This window comes from Epinephelus fuscoguttatus, linkage group LG7, assembly GCF_011397635.1.
Source record: "Epinephelus fuscoguttatus linkage group LG7, E.fuscoguttatus.final_Chr_v1".
Taxonomy (NCBI): domain Eukaryota; kingdom Metazoa; phylum Chordata; class Actinopteri; order Perciformes; family Serranidae; genus Epinephelus; species Epinephelus fuscoguttatus.
Window position 1 is genome coordinate 1,253,226 of NC_064758.1, and position 23,177 is coordinate 1,276,402.

At 39.2% G+C, this 23,177-nt stretch overlaps 2 long non-coding RNA genes across 3 annotated transcripts in view; one reads left to right on the forward strand and one right to left on the reverse strand.

Annotated features, from left to right (window-relative positions):
* The window catches only part of LOC125892069 (uncharacterized), a 24,913-nt gene extending 12,053 nt beyond the window's left edge, over positions 1–12,860 (reverse strand). The window contains exons 1-4 of one of the 2 annotated variants that reach the window (XR_007449686.1): positions 12,238–12,860; positions 8,413–8,701; positions 4,480–4,884; positions 1,827–2,185 (exon numbers count right to left, since the gene is read on the reverse strand). This is a non-coding gene — a long non-coding RNA (uncharacterized LOC125892069). Of the gene's footprint in view, positions 1–1,826; positions 2,186–4,479; positions 4,885–8,412; positions 8,702–12,237 lie in introns of those variants that run through there. The other variant, XR_007449687.1, reaches the window with a different exon arrangement.
* A 2,921-nt stretch (positions 12,861–15,781) lies between these two features.
* On the forward strand, positions 15,782–19,987 carry LOC125892081 (uncharacterized). Its single transcript, XR_007449700.1, has 3 exons — positions 15,782–15,879; positions 17,453–17,545; positions 19,753–19,987. It is a non-coding gene; the product is annotated as an uncharacterized LOC125892081 (long non-coding RNA).
* Positions 19,988–23,177: the final 3,190 nt, after the last annotated feature.

Sequence of the window (23,177 nt, forward strand, 5' to 3'; positions counted from 1 at the left end):
TAACAATGGCTTCAGTCTGACAGACACAAGCCTGTGTGTGTTTGTGTGTGTGATGTTATTTGAATGTAAGGTGATGTTTTTCACAAATTCTGTCGAACAAAAATTATTTGCTCCTACACCGTTTATCATAACTGCTTCAAACTTGCACAAATTACAGCTCTACCCCTGCTGAACATTACTTGTGAAGGACTTTGTCATAACTTGAACAGTTTGGATTTAAGAAGCGTTAGAAGGTGCAGGACACAACTCCTCATGATGATCTCTGGAAGAAAAGATGAGGGCCAACACATTGTAAACTTGTGATTAAGGTGACATTTTTCAGGCCATAGACATACAAGCTTTATATGTTTGCGTTCAGAACAAATTTATCTATCTGGTGATGCTTTCAGATTGAAGATGGGACCCACGGTTTGGAATCTGGAAGGATTTGTTTGAGAAAGTTTCAAGCCATTCTGCTCTGTGTCTGAGCTGCATGCAGTCCTTAATTAGCATAACAAAGGCTTCACTCTGACACACTGTCAGAGTGAAGTGTGTGTGGTCACACAGACATGACAGTATAACATTTACCAAACTCATTCCTAAAACTTTGTCATACATATGTGACAATAATCATATGTGTATAATAACAGTAGAATTATGGCACACACAGACAGACACGGACACACAGAGACACACAGACAGACAGACACCCACACACACACTCCACTCCCTTTTATTATACACATATGATTAGTGTCACATATGTATACAATCAGATATTAATTCAACATATTGTACACACACTCCACTCCCTGCCCCCCCTCTCTCTTTCTCTGTCTCTCTCTCTCTCCCCCCTCTGTCCTCTTTCTCCCTTTTCTCCCTTTCTGCATGTCTAACTCGGTCGTCTATGTCTGTGTGTGTTATACTTCTACTGTTATTATACACATATGATTATTGTCACATATGTATACTAATCAGATATTAATTCAACATATTGTACCACAACTATAATTTTAATATTATTGCTTTCATTAATGTTGTTGTAAGCTACTGTCATGATCATCTCTCCTGCATGTCTCTCTGTCTCCCCTTCTGTCTCATGGGGTCCTGAGGATAGAGGATGTTGTATGCTGTAAAGCCCTGTGAGGCAAATTGTGATTTGTGATATTGATTGATTGATTGATCGATATTTGTTTCTTGACTCAACAGCATTCAGTGACAGTATTCAGTTACAGATGTAGTAAATTTAAAGACTCTGCAATGTTGCACCATTGCTCACTCAGAAATATTAACAAATAATTTGCAATATTAGGCTATAGGAATTATGTTCCATCAGTGTGACTAATAACATCATTGATAGAGATTATTAGTCATTGATAGTACGTCTTTGAAGCGTCATAAAGATTTTTAAAATGTAAACAATAAGACCTACATATTATGAGCATTAAACATTTCAGAGCTGATCTGACAGACTGACAGTCTGGTCCTTGTGCACAGTGTTATTAAAACAAATAAATATAACCACGACAGAGGTTTGATTTGATCATCACACATGTCAACGTTTCATTAGGTCACATGGCTTATGTCTACAAATTGCAAAATATATGCTCACACCACCTTCATAAGAACCCTTTACAGTTTTTAAAACTGAGTTTGACTTATGATTCTGGCTATTGTGGTACAACATGTGGGAAGTATATATTAATATCTGATGGTATACATATGACAATAATCATATGTCTACAATAGCAGTAGAAGTATGGCACACACAGACAGACACAGACAGACACACACTCCACTCCCTGTTCTCTCTCTCTCTCTCTCTCTCTCTCTCTCTCTCTCTCCCCCCTCTGTCCTCTTTCTCCCTTCTCTCCCTCCCAACACACTGTAAACCTGTGATTAAGGTGACATTTTTCAGTCCATAGACATACAAGCTTTATATTTTTGCGTTCAGAACAAATTTATCTATCTGGTGATGTTTTCAGATTGGAGATGGGACCCATGGTTTGGGATCTGGAAGGATTTGTTTGAGAAAGTTTCAAGCCATTCTGCTCTGTGTGTGAGCTGCATGCAGTCCTTAATTAGTATAACAAAAAACTCGCACACATTATTCTTCAACGTGTCCTTATCAATTATTGTGCGTAACTTTTTCAATCCTCAAATGGTTTGGATATAATGGCGTGTTACAGGTGATGTGCTCCCAACCCTCCTGAGGATTTGTTGTGCCACCTGGACCCACGAAAATGCCCGCTGTGACGGGTAGGAACCACTTAGAAAGACCAAACCAAAACTGTCTCGTTCGTCTCATCAAGACCTACAAATGTCGCGCTGCAACCCCTGACCTAACTCCGACAGGAAGTGCGCTGTTATTATTTGAATGTAAGATGACGTTTTTGACAAATTCTGTCGAACAAAAATTATTTGTTCCTACACGGTTTATCATAACTGCTTCAAACTTGTACAAATTACAGCTCTACCCCTGCTGAACATTACTTGTGAAGGACTTTGTCATAACTTGAACGGTTTGGATTTTAGAAGCGTTAGAAGGTGCAGGACACAACTCCTCATGATGATCTCTGGAAGAAAAGATGAGGGCCAACACACTGTAAACTTGTGATTAAGGTGACATTTTTCAGGCCATAGACATACAAGCTTTATATGTTTGCGTTCAGAACAAATTTATCTATACGGTGATGCTTTCAGATTTAAGATGGGACCCACGGTTTGGCATCTGGAAGGATTTGTTTGAGAAAGTTTCAAGCCATTCTGCTCTGTGTCTGAGCTGCATGCAGTCCTTAATTAGCATAACAAAGGCTTCACTCTGACACACTGTCAGAGTGAAGTGTGTGTGGTCACACAGACATGACAGTATAACATTTACCAAACTCATTCCTAAAACTTTGTCATACTTATGTGACAATAATCATATGTTTATAATAACAGTAGAATTATGGCACACACAGACAGACACGAACACACAGAGACACACAGACAGACAGACACCCACACACACACTCCACTCCCTTTTATTATACACATATGATTAGTGTCACATATGTATACAATCAGATATTAATTCAACATATTGTACACACACTCCACTCCCTGCACCCCCCCTCTCTCTCTTTCTCTGTCTCTCTCTCTCTCCCCCCTCTGTCCTCTTTCTCCCTTCTCTCCCTTTCTGCATGTCTAACTCGGTCGTCTATGTCTGTGTGTGTTATACTTCTACTGTTATTATACACATATGATTATTGTCACATATGTATACTATTAGATATTAATTCAACATATTGTACCACAATTGCTAGAATTATAATTTTAATATTATTGCTTTCATTAATGTTGTTGTAAGCTACTGTCATGATCATCTCTCCTGCATCTCTCTCTGTCTCCCCTTCTGTCACATGGGGTCCTGAGGATAGACGGATGTTGTATGCTGTAAAGCCCTGTGAGGCAAATTGTGATTTGTGATATTGATTGATTGATTGATTGATCGATATTTGTTTCTTGACTCAACAGCATTCAGTGACAGTATTTCAGTTACAGATGTAGTAAATTTAAAGACTCTGCAATGTTGCACCATTGCTCACTCAGAAATATTAACAAATAATTTGCAATATTAGGCTATAGGAATTATGTTCCATCAGTGTGACTAATAACATCATTGATAGAGATTATTAGTCATTGATAGTACGTCTTTGAAGCGTCATAAAGATTTTTAAAATGTAAACAATAAGACCTACATATTATGAGCATTAAACATTTCAGAGCTGATCTGACAGACTGACAGTCTGGTCCTTGTGCACAGTGTTATTAAAACAAATAAATATAAAACGACAGAGGTTTGATTTGATCATCACACATGTCAACGTTTCATTAGGTCACATGGCTTATGTCTACAAATTGCAAAATATATGCTCACACCACCTTCATAAGAACCCTTTACAGTTTTTAAAACTGAGTTTGACTTATGATTCTGGCTATTGTGGTACAACATGTGGGAAGTATATATTAATATCTGATGGTATACATATGACAATAATCATATGTCTACAATAGCAGTAGAAGTATGGCACACACAGACAGACACAGACAGACACACACTCCACTCCCTGTTCTCTCTCTCTCTCTCTCTCTCTCCCCCCCGTCCTCTTTCTCCCTTCTCTCCCTCCCAACACACTGTAAACCTGTGATTAAGGTGACATTTTTCAGTCCATAGACATACAAGCTTTATATTTTTGCGTTCAGAACAAATTTATCTATCTGGTGATGTTTTCAGATTGAAGATGGGACCCATGTTTTGGGATCTGGAAGGATTTGTTTGAGAAAGTTTCAAGCCATTCTGCTCTGTGTGTGAGCTGCATGCAGTCCTTAATTAGTATAACAAAAAACTCGCACACATTATTCTTCAACGTGTCCTTATCAATTATTGTGCGTAACTTTTTCAGTCCTCAAATGGTTTGGATATAATGGCGCGTTTCAGGTGATGTGCTCCAAAACCTCCTGAGGATTTGTTGTGCCACCTGGACCCACGAAAATGCCCGCTGTGACGGGTAGGAACCACTTAGAAAGACCAAACCAAAACTGTCTCGTTCGTCTCATAAAGACCTACAAATGTCGCGCTGCAACCCCTGACCTAACTCCAACAGGAAGTGAGCTGTCGGTCTTTGAATGTAAGATGGCGTTTTTCACAAATTCTGTCGATCAAAAATTATTTGCTCCTACACCGTTTATCATAACTGCTTCAAACTTGCACAAATTACAGCTCTACCCCTGCTGAACATTACTTGTGAAGGACTTTGTCATAACTTGAACGGTTTGGATTTAAGAAGCGTTAGAAGGTGCAGGACACAACTCCTCATGATGATCTCTGGAAGAAAAGATGAGGGCCAACACACTGTAAACCTGTGATTAAGGTGACATTTTTCAGGCCATAGACATACAAGCTTTATATGTTTGCGTTCAGAACAAATTTATCTATCTGGTGATGTTTTCAGATTGAAGATGGGACCCACGGTTTGGCATCTGGAAGGATTTGTTTGAGAAAGTTTCAAGCCATTCTGCTCTGTGTCTGAGCTGCATGCAGTCCTTAATTAGCATAACAAAGGCTTCACTCTGACAGTCTGTGTGTCAGAGTGAAGTGTGTATGTGTGTGGTCACACACATATGAGGTTTTAAATTACTTTAAAAATGACCTTAAAAGTATTTCCATGTATTTTATCAATTGTATGTCTCTGAACCCAAGAGACTGACCTGGAGGGTTGCAGTAAATCACCTCATTTCAAGTACAGGTCAGTAACAGTGTTACAAACATCAGGAAATAATATACATCTTTGAGGAAATGTTACATTCAACAACACAGTAGTCTCATCAAACACTTTCTTTTGATGTAATTGACAGAAAAATTAAATGCTGTGTATTTGATGCATACAACATTATGTATACTTCGTGCAATCTGTAACTTTGTCTGCCACAAACAGGAAGTATGTGAACGTGTGAGATATGTCAATATGTCAGCAAACTCTCTCTCTCTCTCCCTCCCTGTCCCCCCATCTCTCTCTCTCTCTCTCTCTCTCTCTCTCTCTCTCTCTCTCGTGTCCTGTTACTGCATGTCAGTAACTTGGCCTCTTCTCCAGAGCCTTTGTGCTCCACTGTCTTGCAGGTTAACTTCTATCACAAACTGTCAAAGTTTCATTAGGTCACATGGCTTATGTCTTCAACTTGCAAAATATACGCTCACACCACCTTCATAAGAACCCTTTACAGTTTTTAAAACTGAGTTTGACTTATGATTCTGGCTATTGTGGTACAACATGTGGGAAGTATGTATTAATATCTGATAGTATACATATGTGACAATAATCATATGTGTATAATAACAGTAGAACTATGGCACACACAGACACACACAGACAAACACACACACTCACACACACACACTCCACTCCTTATCCCCCCTCTCTCTCTCTATCTCTCTCTCTCTCTCCTCCCTCTGTCCACTTTCTCTCGTCTCTCCCTCTCTGCATGTTGAGAACTGGGCCGTCTATGTCTGTCTGTCTGTGTGTGTCATACTTCTAGTGTTATTATACACATATTATTAGTGTCACATATGTATACAATCAGATTTTAATTCAACATTTGTGGGTCTTAGTATATATTTGTGTCTGTTTGCTGCACTTAGATCCTCAATGCAGCCAGTACACATCACTCAAGCTTTCACTAGGTCACATGATTTCAAATGAATATGGATGTGTTGTTTGATCATCACACATGTCAAAGTGTCATTAGGTCACATGGCTTGTGTCTACAAGTTTCAAATTATGAGCTCACACCACCTCCATAAGAACCTTGCATTTTTAACCATGGACATCTTATAAAAATCACACCTGTCCCCTTTGGAACGGTGTGGACAACTAAAAAATATTAAATATTAATATATTTCTCTACATTTTTTTGCTTAAATCTTTTAACCAAGTTGTACTCAGATTATGCATATCAAATATTCATTTCTTTTGAGGATTTTCACAATTTATTTGCCATTTTATTTACATGAAGTCACTGTTACTTTAATGAAAAAAAACATGAATTAAGATTAACTATATAATAAATGTTGGATGGATTTTTTTATTTTATTTATCACAGTCTGTGATATGTGAATGATAAATAACAACACCAATTTTGATGCATTATCATTTTTGGGGGCAGTTTCTATTTTTTCAATAAAAATACACACTGTTCCCCTCCAGGACTTTTTTTGTCTTTGTTGAAAAACAACCATAAAATTTTTTTATTTATTTTTTATTTTTTATTTTTATTTTTAACTCCTAGTCAGAGTATACATACCAAATATTAATTGTGGGTGTATGTATGAGAGAGAAAGACAGGGAGAGAGAGATAGACAGAGAGAGAGAGAGAGAGAGAGAGAGAGAGAGAGAGAGAGAGAGACATGGAGAAAAAAAATAATGTAACCTTAGAGCAACCTGCAGCTCATAATTTGCAAATTTTAATAACACTCACACACACACAAACACTCCACTCCCTCCCCCCCCCTCTCTCTCTGTCTCTCTTTCTCCCCCCTCTCTCCTCACTCTCCCTTCTCTCCCTCTCTGCTTGTCACTAACTGCCGTACTGCATATCAGTAACTCGGCCTCTTCTCCAGAGCTTTTGTGTTCCACTGTCTTGCAGGTTAACTTCTATCACAGCGGTGCCTGGATAGTGTGGTGTGTGGTTGTGTTGCTGCTGTGGTGTCAAATACGTCCTGCTGATTCTGTTATCATTAGTCATTAGTCAAACTGAACTTGAAGTGCCTGTGCTGTCACCTAAGTACGTGGTCATTAATTAGCATAACAATGGCTTCACTCTGACAGACACAGGCCTGTGTGTGTTTGTGTGTGTGTGTTGTTTGATCATCGCACATGTCAAAGTTTCATTAGGTCACATGGCTTAGGTCTGCAACTTGAGCTGGGGGACGACGGCGGGGGGCCGAGGTCCCTCCCAACGCTGCTTGCAGCTTTAATTATTATTGTTTCTTTCTTTCTTTCAGCGTACGCGACTTTCAACTGGAATTTGACCCCCTAAACATGCTCAAAAACTCACCAAAATTGGCACGCATGTCAGGACTGGCGAAAAATTTTATAACATGAAAAAATTAATCTGAAAAGTGCCAAAATGGGCTCCCTAGCGCCACCTATCAGTCTAGACCACTAAAATGGCCGCTGCAGCCAGGAGGAACGTCGTAGGAAGATCAAACTAAAACAGCCGTGTTCGTCTCATCAAGACCTACAAATCACGCACTCGCACCTTTGACCTAAATCCAACAGGAAGTGAGCTATTTCCTTTCAAAGTAAGATTTTTCCTCAAAAAAAGAAATTCCTTTAAAAAACATCTCCTCCTACATCGTTTATCGTATCGGCTTCAAACTCGGACAGATTATTCTTCAACGTGTCCTTATCAATTATTGTGCGTAACTTTTTCAATCCTCGACTGGTTTGGATGTTATGGCGCGTTTCAGGTGATGTGCGCCAAAACCTCCTCAGGATTTGTTGTGCCACCTGGACCCACGAAAATGCCCGCTGTGACGGGTAGGAACCACTTAGAAAGACCAAACCAAAACTGTCTCGTTCGTCACATCAAGACCTACAAATGTCGCGCTGCAACCCCTGACCTAACTCCAACAGGAAGTGAGCTGTCGGTCTTTGAATGTAAGATGGTGTTTTTCACAAATTTTGTCGATCAAAAATTATTTGCTCCTACACCGTTTATCATAACTGCTTCAAACTTGCACAAATTACAGCTCTACCCCTGCTGAACATTACTTGTGAAGGACTTTGTCATAACTTGAACGGTTTGGATTTTAGAAGCGTTAGAAGGTCCAGGACACAACTCCTCATGATGATCTCTGGAAGAAAAGATGAGGACCAACACACTGTAAACCTGTGATTAAGGTGACATTTTTCAGTCCATAGACATACAAGCTTTATATGTTTGCGTTCAGAACAAATTTATCTATCTGGTGATGTTTTCAGATTGAAGATGGGACCCACGGTTTGGCATCTGGAAGCATTTGTTTGAGAAAGTTTCAAGCCATTCTGCTCTGTGTCTGAGCTGCATGCAGTCCTTAATTAGCATAACAAAGGCTTCACTCTGACAGTCTGTGTGTCAGAGTGAAGTGTGTATGTGTGTGGTCACACACACATGAGGTTTTAAATTACTTTAAAATGACCTTAAAAGTATTTCCATGTATTTTATCAATTTTATCTCTCTGAACCCAAGAGACTGACCTGGAGGGTTGCAGTAAATCACCTCATTTCAAGTACAAGTCAGTAACAGTGTTACAAACATCAGGAAAGAATATACATCTTTGAGGAAATGTAACATTCAACAACACAGTAGTCTCATCAAACACCTTTCTTTTGATGTAATTGACAGAAAATTAAATGCTGTGTTTTTGATGCATACAACATTATGTATACTTCGTGCAATCTGTAACTTTGTCTGCCACAAACAGGAAGTATGTGAACGTGTGAGATATGTCAATATGTCAGCAAACTCTCTCTCTCTCCCTCCCTGTCCCCCCATCTCTCTCTCTCTCTCTCGTGTCCTGTTACTGCATGTCAGTAACTCGGCCTCTTCTTCAGAGCCTTTGTGCTCCACTGTCTTGCAGGTTAACTTCTATCACAAACTGTCAAAGTTTCATTAGGTCACATGGCTTAAGTCTATAACTTTCAAAATATACGCTCACACCACCTTCATAAGAACCCTTTACAGTTTTTAAAATTGAGTTTGACTTATGATTCTGGCTATTGTGGTACAACATGTGAGAAGGATATATTAATATCTGATAGTATACATATGTGACAATAATCATATGTGTGTAATAACAGGAGAAGTATGGCACACACAGACAGACACGGACACACACAGACACACACACACACACACACACACACACACACACACACACACACACACACACACTCCACTCCCTATCCCCTCTCTCTCTCTCTCTCTCTCTCTCTCCTCCCTCTGTCCACTTTCTCTCGTCTCTCCCTCTCTGCATGTTGAGAACTCAGCCGTCTATGTCTGTCTGTCTGTGTGTGTCATACTTCTAGTGTTATTATACACATATTATTAGTGTCACATATGTATACAGTCAGATTTTAATTCAACATTTGTGGGTCTTAGTATATATTTGTGTCTGTTTGCTGCACTTAGATCCTCAAAGCAGCCAGTACACATCACTCAAGCTTTCACTAGGTCACATGAATTTAAATGAATATGGATGTGTTATTTGATCATCACACATGTCAAAGTTTCATTAGGTCACATGGCTTGTGTCTACAAGTTTCATATTATAAGCTCACACCACCTTCATAAGAACCTTGCATTTTTAACCCTGCGGGCCCCCTTATAAAAAATCACACCTATCCCCTTCGGAACGGTGTGAACAACAGAAAAATATTAAATATTAACATATTTCTCTACATTTTTTTGCTTAAATCTTTTAAGCAACTTGTTCTCAGATTATGCATATCTAATATTCATTCCTTTTGAGGATTTTCACAATATATTTGCCATTTTATTTACATGAAGTCACTGTTAATTTAATGAAAAAAACATGAATTAAGATTAACCATATAATAAATGTTGGATGGATTTTTTAATTTTATTTATCACAGTCTGTGATATGTGAATGATAAATAACAACACCAATTTTGATGCATTATCATTTTTGGGGGCAGTTTCTATTTTTTCAATAAAAATACACACCGTTCCCCTTCAGGACTTTTTTTTGTCTTTGTTGAAAAACAACCATAAAAATATTTTTTTTTTTTTTTTTGATTTTTAACTCCTAGTCAGAGTATACATACCAAATATTCATTGTGGGTGTATGTATGAGAGAGAAAGACAGGGAGAGAGAGATAAAGAGAGAGAGAGAGAGAGAGAGAGAGAGAGAGAGAGAGAGAGAGAGAGAGAGAGAGAGACATGGAGAAAAAAAATAATGTAACCTTAAAGCAACCTGCAGCTCATAATTTGCAATTTTTAGCGACACAATTACACACACACACACACACACACACACACACACACACACACACACACACACACACACTCCACTCCCTGTCCCCCCTCTCTCTCTCTCCCTCTCTCTTTCTCCCCCCTCTGTCCTCTTTCTTCCTTCTCTCCCTCTCTGCATGTCGCTAACTTGGCCGTCTGTGTCTATGTGTGTCATACTTCTACTGTTATAATACACATATGATTAGTGTCACATATGTATACAATCAGATATTAATTCAACATTTGTAGGTCTTAGTATATATTTGTTTCTGTTTGCTGCACTTAGACCCTCTCAACAGCCGGTACATATCACTCAAGCTTTCACTAGGTCACATGATTTCAAATGAATATGGATGTGTTGTTTGATCATCACACATGTCAAAGTTTCATTAGGTCACATGGCTTATGTATACAACTTGAGCTGGGGGATGACGGCGTGGGGGGACGACGGCGAGGGGCCGAGGTCCCTCCCAACGCTGCTTGGCAGCTTTAATTATTATTATTATTGTGTCTTTCTTTCTTTCAGCATACGCGACTTTCAACTGGAATTTGACCCCCTAAACATGCTTGAAAACTCACCAAAATTGGCATGCCTGTCAGGACTGGCGAAAAATTTTATAAACTGACGAAATTAATCTGAAAAGTGCCAAAATGGGCTCTCTAGCGCCACCTAGAAACACAAAAATGGCCGCTGCAGCCAGTAGGAACGTCGTAGGAAGATCAAACCAAAACAGCCTCGTTCGTCTCATCAAAACCTACAAATCACGTGCTCGCACCCATGACCTAACTCCAACAGGAAGTGACATATTTCCCTTTCAAAATAAGAGTTTTCCTCCAAAAAAAAAAATTCCTTTAAAAATCAACTAGTCCGACACCGTTTATCGCATCGGCTTCAAACTCGCACACATTATTCTTCAACGTGTCCTTATCAATTATTGTGCGTAACTTTTTCAATCCTCGACTGGTTTGGATGTTATGACGCGTTTCATGTGATGTGCGCCAAAACCTCCTGAGGATTTGTTGTGCCACCTAGACACACTAAAATGCCCGGTGCGACGGGTAGGAACCACTTAGAAAGACCAAACCAAAACTGTCTCGTTCGTCTCATAAAGACCTACAAATGTCGCGCTGCAACCCCTGACCTAACTCCAACAGGAAGTGAGCTGTCGGTCTTTGAATGTAAGATGGCGTTTTTCACAAATTCTGTCGATCAAAAATTATTTGCTCCTACACCGTTTATCATAACTGCTTCAAACTTGCACAAATTACAGCTCTACCCCTGCTGAACATTACTTGTGAAGGACTTTGTCATAACTTGAACGGTTTGGATTTTAGAAGCGTTAGAAGGTCCAGGACACAACTCCTCATGATGATCTCTGGAAGAAAAGATGAGGGCCAACACACTGTAAACTTGTGATTAAGGTCACATTTTTTAGTCCATAGACATACAAGCTTTATATGTTTGTGTTCAGAACAAATTTATCTATCTGGTGATGTTTTCAGATTGAAGATGGGACCCACGGTTTGGCATCTGGAAGCATTTGTTTGAGAAAGTTTCAAGCCATTCTGCTCTGTGTCTGAGCTGCATGCAGTCCTTAATTAGCATAACAAAGGCTTCACTCTGACAGTCTGTGTGTCAGAGTGAAGTGTGTATGTGTGTGGTCACACACACATGAGGTTTTAAATTACTTTAAAAATGACCTTAAAAGTATTTCCATGTATTTTATCAATTTTATGTCTCTGAACCCAAGAGACTGACCTGGAGGGTTGCAGTAAATCACCTCATTTCAAGTACAAGTCAGTAACATTGTTACAAACATCAGGAAAGAATATACATCTTTGAGGAAATGTTACATTCAACAACACAGTAGTCTCATCAAACACCTGTCTTTTGATGTAATTGACAGAAAAATTAAATGCTGTGTTTTTGATGCATACAACATTATGTATACTGAGTGCAATCTGTAACTTTGTCTGCCACAAACAGGAAGTATGTGAACGTGTGAGATATGTCAATATGTCAGCAAACTCTCTCTCTCTCCCTCCCTGTCCCCCCATCTCTCTCTCTCTCTCTCTCTCTCTCTCTCTCTCTCTCTCTCTCTCTCGTGTCCTGTTACTGCATGTCAGTAACTCGGCCTCTTCTTCAGAGCCTTTGTGCTCCACTGTCTTGCAGGTTAACTTCTATCACAAACTGTCAAAGTTTCATTAGGTCACATGGCTTATGTCTACAAATTGCAAAATATACGCTCACACCACCTTCATAAGAACCCTTTACAGTTTTTAAAATTGAGTTTGACTTATGATTCTGGCTATTGTGGTACAACATGTGGGAAGTATATATTAATATCTGATAGTATACATATGTGACAGTAATCATATGTGTGTAATAACAGGAGAAGTATGGCACACACAGACAGAAACGGACACACACACACACACACACACACACACACACCAGTCCCTATCCCCCCTCCCTCTCTCTCTCTCTCTCTCTCCCCCCTCTGTCCTCTTTCTCCCTTCTCTCCCTCTCTGCATGTTGAGAACTCGGCCGTCTATGTCTGTCTGTCTGTGTTTCTCATACTTCTACTATTATTATACACATATGATTAGTGTCACATATGTATACAATCAGATATTAATTCAACATATTGTACTATAGTTGCCAGAATTATAATTATAATATTATTACTTTTATTAATGTTGTTGTAAGCTACATTATGTGCAATAAACATTTGGGAGCTGCTATGACAGATTGCCAGTCTGATCCTTGTGCACAGTGTTATTAAATCAAATAAATATAAAAACGACAGAGGTTTGATTTGAGCTGAGGATGAATTTGTGCAGTGTAATATTTGAACGTTAAGACAAAAAGTGATCCTCAAAGAAATGACTGATCTGCAAAAATTCAGTAACTTAAGACAGTCCTGAGTAACAAAGAAATGTGCAGCAGGTTAACTTCTATCACAGCGGTGCCTGGCTGGTGACATGTGAGGTTGTGTTGCTGCTGTAGTGAAATGCCTCCTGCTGATTTTGTTATCATTACTTATTAGTCAAACTGAGCTTGAAGTCACCTAATGACATGGTCATTAATTAGCATAACAATGGCTTCACTCTGACAGACACAAGCCTGTGTGTGTGTGTTTGTATGTGTGTGATGTTATTTGAATGTAAGGTGACGTTTTTCACAAATTCTGTCGAACAAAAATTATTTGCTCCTACACCGTTTATCATAACTGCTTCAAACTTGCACAAATTACAGCTCTACCCTGCTGAACATTACTTGTGAAGGACTTTGTCATAACTTGAACGGTTTGGATTTAAGAAGCGTTAGAAGGTGCAGGACACAACTCCTCATGATGATCTCTGGAAGAAAAGATGAGGGCCAACACATTGTAAACTTGTGATTAAGGTGACATTTTTCAGTCCATAGACATACCAGCTTTATATGTTTGCGTTCAGAACAAATTTATCTATCTGGTGATGCTTTCAGATTGAAGATGGGACCCACGGTTTGGAATCTGGAAGGATTTGTTTGAGAAAGTTTCAAGCCATTCTGCTCTGTGTGTGAGATGCAGCTCTCATCAATTAGCATATCAAAGGCTTCACTCTGACACACTGTCAGAGTGAAGTGTGTGTGGTCACACAGACATGACAGTATAACATTTACCAAACTCATTCCTAAAACTTTGTCATACTTATGTGACAATAATCATATGTGTGTAATAACAGTAGAATTATGGCACACACAGACAGACACGGACACACAGAGACACACAGACAGACAGACACCCACACACACACACACTCCACTCCCTTTTATTATACACATATGATTAGTGTCACATATGTATACAATCAGATATTAATTCAACATATTGTACACACACTCCACTCCCTGCCCCCCCCCCCCTTTCTCTGTCTCTCTCTCTCCCCCCTCTGTCCTCTTTCTCCCTTCTCTCCCTCTCTGCATGTCTAACTCGGCCGTCTATGTCTGTGTGTGTTATACTTCTACTGTTATTATACACATATGATTATTGTCACATATGTATACTATTAGATATTAATTCAACATATTGTACCACAATTGCTAGAATTATAATTTTAATATTATTGCTTTCATTAATGTTGTTGTAAGCTACTGTCATGATCATCTCTCCTGCATCTCTCTCTGTCTCCACTTCTGTCTCATGGGGTCCTGAGGATAGAGGGATGTTGTATGCTGTAAAGCCCTGTGAGGCAAATTGTCATTTGTGATATTGATTGATTGATTGATCGATATTTGTTTCTTGACTCAACAGCATTCAGTGACAGTATTTCAGTTACAGATGTAGTAAATTTAAAGACTCTGCAATGTTGCACCATTGCTCACTCAGAAATATTAACAAATAATTTGCAATATTAGGCTATAGGAATTATGTTCCATCAGTGTGACTAATAACATCATTGATAGAGATTATTAGTCATTGATAGTACGTCTTTGAAGCGTCATAAAGATTTTTAAAATGTAAACAATAAGACCTACATATTATGAGCATTAAACATTTCAGAGCTGATCTGACAGACTGACAGTCTGGTCCTTGTGCACAGTGTTATTAAAACAAATAAATATAAAAACGACAGAGGTTTGATTTGATCATCACACATGTCAAAGTTTCATTAGGTCACATGGCTTATGTCTATAACTTTCAAAATATACGCTCACACCACCTTCATAAGAACCCTTTACAGTTTTTAAAATTGAGTTTGACTTATGATTCTGGCTATTGTGGTACAACATGTGGGAAGTATATGTTAATATCTGATAGTATACATATGTGACAATAATCATATGTGTGTAATAACAGGAGAAGTATGGCACACACAGACAGACACGGACACACACAGAGACACACACACACACACACACACACACACTCCACTCCCTATCCCCCCTCTCTCTCTCTATCTCTCTCTCTCTCTCTCAATTCAATAAGCTTTATTGGCATGACTGTAGATTAACAATATTTACGGAGCCCCTAAAGTGTCATGACGAAAAAAAAAAACTATATCGTGCGCACGAGATATTAAAACGTGCGCACGAAATACTAAATCGAGCGCACGAGATAATAAAACGTGCGCACGTTTTATTATCTCGTGCGCACGTTTAAGCTAAATCGTGCGCACGAGATACTAAAACGTGCGCACGATATAATAAAACGTGTGCACTAGATGCTAAAACGTGCGCTCGATTTAATGCACTCGTTCATTTATACAGACAGGTAGCAACAACAATAGACAGCCGGGCTCCGTTGCTGAAGCGTCGAAGTTCTACACCTACAAGAAGTACACTTACTTCAAGTATTGGTAAGTTGATTTGATTATATTGTGAGCTCATCATAGTGTAAATCATTCTGGAAAGGGACAACTAGGTATGCAAACAACATATTTGCATGACGGTAGCTCAGTGCAAATTGAGACCGTTTGTGACAGTTAAGTCCGCCGCCTGACCAGCTGTCAGCCAACGTTAGCCAAGGGTTGTCTGTGAATGTAAGTCTCAAAGGCTATTTATCAGTACCTTAAATAAAAGCTACACAACTTTCAAGACTCAAGCCAAGCTTATGTGTCTTGCTGCCACCTGCTAAATAAAGTGGAGGGAGTTAGCCCCGAAGTTAGCTACAACTTCGGCCCTGTAACAGTAAACGAATCCCCCCAGGGCATCCCAGGTCAGAACACTAATGCAGCAAACAAGGTAAACTGATTCTTTATAGAAAATTGGTGCAATAGTTAGAGGTAACTATACATCACTGCAAAACCAACGATTCAAGTCATTATAATTAAAATGTTCAAATTCGGAGCAGCGGCGGCTTGGTAAATTTTAGTAAATAGACGGCGCCAGCCTGTATGTCTCGCTAGCCTACAAAACACTGGCCAGAGCAGCGTCAGCTGTTAGTGGGAGTTTTTAGCTGTAACTTGGCAGAAAATAAGCTGCCGTAACGTTATGTCTGACTGTGGCTGGAGGAGCCGGTCAGTGGATTTGTGGCTGTTAGCAGTTAATTAGCTCCGACCGTCGTTAGCTGCAGCAGCTTGCAGGCCGAGCGACAACGCAGACTTCACGTTTGACCCCAGCAGGACTTCTCTCAGATCCGGACTATCTAGAGAAGTTTTATGGTTTGCTTGCTGTTTGACAGACAGGTATGAAACGTATCTGTGAGTGTAACTGTGCTATAATAAAACAGTCTGAACTCAGCTGGGGGTTTCTCTAATGGAGCTGGAAGTGCAGTTCTCATGCCGTTTGTGTTCCAGGCGTTTATCAGCTAGGACGAGTTTAAACCTCCAGGCGAGATGTGACAGATTTAGAAATAATTCATTTCAAGTGGTTGTTTTTCTGCTTCTCAACTTTGAGATCGAGAAGTCCGCCTTTACAGTGAACCTGGAAAAATACAGTAATTGTCCAGTTTATGGTCTAAAAGTTTGAGATTTTGATCTTTTCAAATGATGGGCCAACCATTGCCAGTATGAGATACTGTGAATCATATTCAATGAATATTAGTTGCCTTTTCATAGTATTCTCACCAAGCTTTTCCTACAAACATAACACAATGCCATCACCCTATTATTTGATGACAATAACTTGTCATTTTCCCTCAAGGATGTCTGCAATGATTTTGTAATTGTATAGCCTACTATGAAGATATATTTACAAGTCTGTTTTTTTTCCTGATTAGCAAAGGCCTACAACTTAACATCTCCCTCCTCGCTCTGGATCCAAATAAATTTTCTCGATAGAATTTTAGAATTTTATACGAATGAAGAATGATTGAAAGAAGTTTTATTATTGTGTTAATACATTCAATTGTATGCCCAGTTGGCATGGGCATACAAGACACCACATACTAAGTAGTAAGTACTTCTATTTTGTGTAATCCCCTTTACACAGCAGACAATTAAGACAATGGATGCAGAGCTGAGGGACTTCTTACGTAAGCGGAAAATTCCTGAGGAGTTTATCCAACAGCTCGAAAATGAAAAGGTAAGCCTCTTTACATATGTTTCCATTCCCCTTTCGTGTGTTATTCACCCAAAATAAAAAAATAAAAAGAAAATATTTTTCCTCTTACCTGTGGTGCTGTTCATCCATCCAGATGGTTTTGGTGTAAGTTGTCAAATTTTGGAAGTATGGGCTTTAGAGATTTCTGCCTTCTCTGGAATGCAACCAAACTGAATAGACCTTTTCCTGCAGTGCTCACAGCACCAAATAGTACATTTGAAATACTCAACAGAAATGTATCTTTCCAGAAATCATGACCCAGTTACTCAAGATAATACACACACCTTGTTGTGAGCAGTTTCACATCTGTAAGAACTGTTATCTTTTGACATAACTACAAAAAACTGCTCACAACAAGGTATGTGGATAATCTTGAGTGACCAGTTCATGATTTCTGGAAAGAGACCTTGCTCTTGAGTTTTACAAATTTGTGTTGTACTGTTTTTGCTTTCACAGTGTGAGCACCACCAGAAAAAAATCCATTCAGTCCCATTTTATTTGAGAGAATGCAAACATTCTTATGCCTCATATCTCCATAATTCATCAACTAACAGCAAAATGATCTAGATGGATGAATAGCACTACAGATAAGAGAAAAAATATACTTTTTTGATTTTGTGGTGAACTCTCCCTTTTTAATACTTAAACTGATGTGTACTCTGTCATTGTTATGCTGACTGCCACTGATAAGAATAGTAATTTTGGGGATTCGAAGAAGCTGTGATTCAACTGAAATGCTAGTTGGATTATGTGTTGCACACCATAATCATGTCCTGTGTATTGAAAGAATGGCTACTTCAAATTAACTTGTGTGCTGTGTTTGGAAAACTAGCCCACTACAGATGATCTGTCTGAATCACGAGTCCAAGGGTTCAGTTCAACCCTTTTATTGGACAACGGCCACCAACAACAACTAAATTCACAAACTGGAGTTTCCATACTCCTATACAGTATGTAACTAGGCTGGTTTCCAATAAAACAGATGAACAGGAACTTTTAATTAACTAATGTTGGTTGAAGGACTATATAAAAGGAGCCTTGCTATACAATGAATATAAAGATATGCCAGTACTCAGGTTGACCAGATGGTGGCTCCATACAGGGGTGTCATACTCATACTGTGTCATACTCATTAGAGTGCCACATTCTTTCCAGCAGGATCTCACAGGGCTGGATTATTTTTTGCTAACATCAATATGACTCGAGTTAATACATAGCTATTTTAGGCTACTTTCTGATTTATTAAATCAAATAATTTGTAGCCTACTAATGAGAAATTTCATTTTGGTACATGAAAATAACACATTATGTAAAATGATCTAAAGCAGAGAAGAGAAATACAAAAATTATTATTTTCGGGCTGGATGAAACTTGCTGGCAGGCTGTATCTCTGACATTTCTGTTCTACAACATCATAGTATGTTCAGCATCACAATACAAGTGGCAAAAAGGTAGTAATTATTCGTAGACAGAGATTCAAAATATTTAACAGGGCTTAAACTTAACAGGGCTAAAACATATTAAATGTTGATTTTTTTCTCCAGGTGTATGTGACCATAAGAGCTAGCCATGGCAAATCTAACTAGTGTTTGATTTTTTAGATTTTTATCTGAATTATTAAAGTGAAAAACAGCCCAAAAAGGGGACCTTGACATGTCTTAATGAACTGATCCAAAAATGAACAAAACTCAAAATTTTATTGTGAACTGGGAACCATATGATTTCACTATAACCAGTAAAGAATCATCCAAGTTAGAATTTAGCAAAAACAAAGGCTTTATTTTGACTGACTTATAATAAAAATATAAAAATCTGCTTGTCATTCAGGCTGCAGAGGAATACAAGGAGATACTGTGTAAGAAATTTCAACTGAGAAGAACATAGGGAAGGTATTCAAAAAATAACAGAGAAAACTTAATACAAATTCTGATATCAGCACAACTTTAGGCCAAAATGAGGGTTTAACTTCCTTTTTGATCAAAATGTGAAAACTTTAAATCAAAAAAATGTAGCAGGGATTGAATAACAGATATGTTGACATGAAAAGAGTATCTCTAAGATTTTGAAAAATTATAGTATCCCCAATTGAAAGTGTATGGAAAAAATGTTTTAAGACTAAAATCATTTACAATTTTACTACTTAAATGCAGTCAACAGTGTAATCATTCTTTTAAATTTTGTTTTTCCAGATTGATGCATCTGTAATTCCTGTAATGACTGATGGGGATTTGGCAAAGTACATCCCTAAATGTGGAGATAGATTAGCCACTGTGGCCTTCTGCCGACAAGCCAGCGCATCGATGGAGACAAGGAGCAGGAAAGACTCTATACTCAAAAGGCTGCGACATAGATTGGTGTCTAGTGAGGTGACAGTACCTGCCAGAAAAAAGCAATGGGTCGGAAATACAAGTGCAAAAAAAAACGAGAGACGGATTGAGCTTGGCTGGATGGACTTTTTTGAAAAAGAAAAGCATTACAAACAAGTGAAGGCAATCAACGGTGGAGGAACAAGACACCTGACCATCGACAGGGACAAAACAGTGCTGGAAATCAAAGAAATGGCTGAAAATCTGTTCTTCCCAAATGGTTTTTCTAAAAAGAAAAAAAAACTCTCAGATTATTCAACAGAAATTGAATCTTCTCAGATAAAGGTCTGCAGTTCTAGCACTGTGGAAGAGATGTATGAACAAAGCAAAGTTAGAATCCTCAGACTCTATCTTCATACCAAAATGAAGAAAGTGGGGCTGTCCTCAGAGGAGGAGGAAGCAGACATGCAGTTAACCTCAGCCACTGTTGTAGATCTCACTGGAACTGAGCCACATTGTTCAACTGAGGTACAAGGGATGGATGCCATGGTTGAAGAGATCGACCTTGAGGTAATAATTGGGGCTGGGGAAAATCAAGATGTGCAATTAGATGACACGTTGCCATGGAATGATCAGTCATCTCAGGGACTGGATGAAACTCATCCTGATCCTTCGAATAACCAGCCACCAGAGAGACCAAACGAACAGCAACTTGATGCTTGGGATGAACAGCCAACAGGCGAACAGCAACTTGATGCTTGGGATGAACAGCCAACAGGCAAACAGCAACTTGATGCTTGGGATGAACAGCCAACAGAGGGATTGAGCGAGCCGCAACCTGCTCCTGTTTCAGAGCCATGGAATGACCAGACACTGGGTTATCCTGAACATGCTCCTGTTACACTGATTATTAGGAGGGGGCATTGTCTCACTGACCTAATCCAAGCCTTCAAAGACCCAGACATTTTAAGTACTGAGGTTTTTATTAAGATCCGTCTACCCAATCGAAACCTATAGGAAGCTGAGCGAAGTGGTGTGACTCAGGACTGCTTAACAGAGTTTTGGACAGACTTTTATGAAAGGTGCACTTTGGGAGGGGATGTGAAAGTTCCCTTTATTAGGCATGATTTTCTGTCTGAAGAGTGGCAGGCAGTTGCCAGAATCTTAGTAGTGGGGTGGCGAATTGCCCGCTATTTCCCAGTGAAACTGGCAGCACCATTCCTCGAGGAGGCACTATGCGGCAAAACCACCAGCAGCTTAAAAGACACCTTCATTCAGTATGTGTCTGATCAGGAGAGAGAAGTACTTCTGAAGGCTTTGGAGAACTTTGATTCTATTGACAGTGATGCACTGTTTGATGCCCTTGAGGCACATGAGTGCCAGCAAATCCCTACAAAGGACAATTTGATCCCACTGCTGTCCCAGATTGGACACAAGGCTCTAATACAGGCACCAATGTATATAATTGATTGTTGGCGTCCCATCGTGTTGCAGTTAGCAAGTGTGTTGCCACCTGATGCTCTACATCACGTCATTCAACAGAAAAAACCAACTGGAAAAGCTGTGAAGGAGCTCCTGCAGTTCCCAGACGACATGACCCCTGCCCAGACAGCAGTTGCCCGCTACCTGAGGAGATATGTGGGTGAAGTTGATTCCCGCACCCTTCAGCTTTTTCTCCGCTTTTGCACTGGTTCCAATTTAGTGGAACAGCCAATAAAGGTGGAGTTCATCGAAATGTCCGATTTTGAGCGAAGACCACAATCACACACATGTGGGTTTCTTTTAAAGCTGCCTGTAGGCTACCATAATTATCCTGATCTCCGCAGTGACTTCAATAGCATACTCACAAGCTCTGTATGGGTGATAGATATAATCTAGGCCAGTAGGATGAGAGTGCCTATAGGTAGCACTGGACACTGCTGTTATGGTTCTGAAAATCCTGAATGGAAATTCCTGGGATGAACATTTAAAGACAGAAGCTAAAACAAAATATACATGGAGTAGTCACAACATTTAAACCAGCTGCCTATTTGGTTGTTTTCATGTTTTAATGTTGTTGTTTAATGTTGCTGCAGCAGGCTGTGATGCACTGTGTGTTCTGATAGCTTTCTATCATAGCCAACATTCCCTTTTCAGCAATTTATGCTACAGTAGCTCTTCTGTGGGATCAGACTGGCCTTATCCCCCCTCATGTATCAGTGAGCCCTGGGTGTCCATGACCCTGTCACCTGTTCACTGGCTGCTTCCTTGGACCATATGCATACCGAGAACACCTCGCAACACCTGCTGTTGTGGAGACGCTCTGACCCAGTTGTCTAGACAATTTGTCCCTTGTCAAAGTGGCTCATATCCTTATGTGTGCCTATTTTTTAAGCAAGTGAACAGTCAGTTCTTGAAGTAATGTGTTGTAAGCAGGAAAAAGGTGTAAAGCGTATAGACCTGAGCCACTTTGACAAGGGCCACATTGTGATGGCGGGACGACTGGATCAGAGCATCTCTACAACAGCAGGTCTTGTGGTCCAAGATAGCAACAGGTGGCAGCATCATAGACACCCGAGACTGACTGAAATGTGTTGGGAGAAAAGGCTATTCTAATTCTGCTTTTATGGGAAGTTTTATTTCAATGACTATTGTTCCTGTTAGACACAGGCATTTTTCCAAAAGGCAGTATCACTGTAGAGGGACGTTTTATTTGTTTTATCTACTTTTTAGAAATGTTATTGCCATGTCTTTATTGTTCCTGTTTTTACGGGTATATTTTTTTTTCAGTCCTTTCATATGACTGTTTTTCAGGTTGTTATTTGTATCATGAATGGGTTGCAAAACTAAGGCCTGTAAAAATATTTCAATTATTATTTTAATTTATATTTTTATACTATACTGTTTACCCATTTTAACTGTTGGTGAGCAGTGGGCACCCGCCACTCCAGTTCTAATGCCAGTGCCTGTTAAGTCATTGTTGAAGTTAAGTCTGCCTAATTTTGGCCTACTGTTAAAATAAATTTAAAAAAAACACTCCATTTAGTATTTGTGTGTTTCATCATTTTACATAATTTTACATTGGCATTAAATACTTATTCACTGCTTCATTGCAGGGTCAACAGCACATGTTGTTATACACTGTCAAAAAAAGCTGGAACTCATACTGTGCTGTTGAACAGCGACCATTAGTTGAATTTATGGATGATTCTCTGTCTAAATCAGCACAAGGAGGTGCATAGAAACAGCTGGCAGTTTGTGATGCACGCTTCCCCATACACCAGGTCAGCAACCTTTACTATCAAAAGAGACATTTTTTTATAAAACAG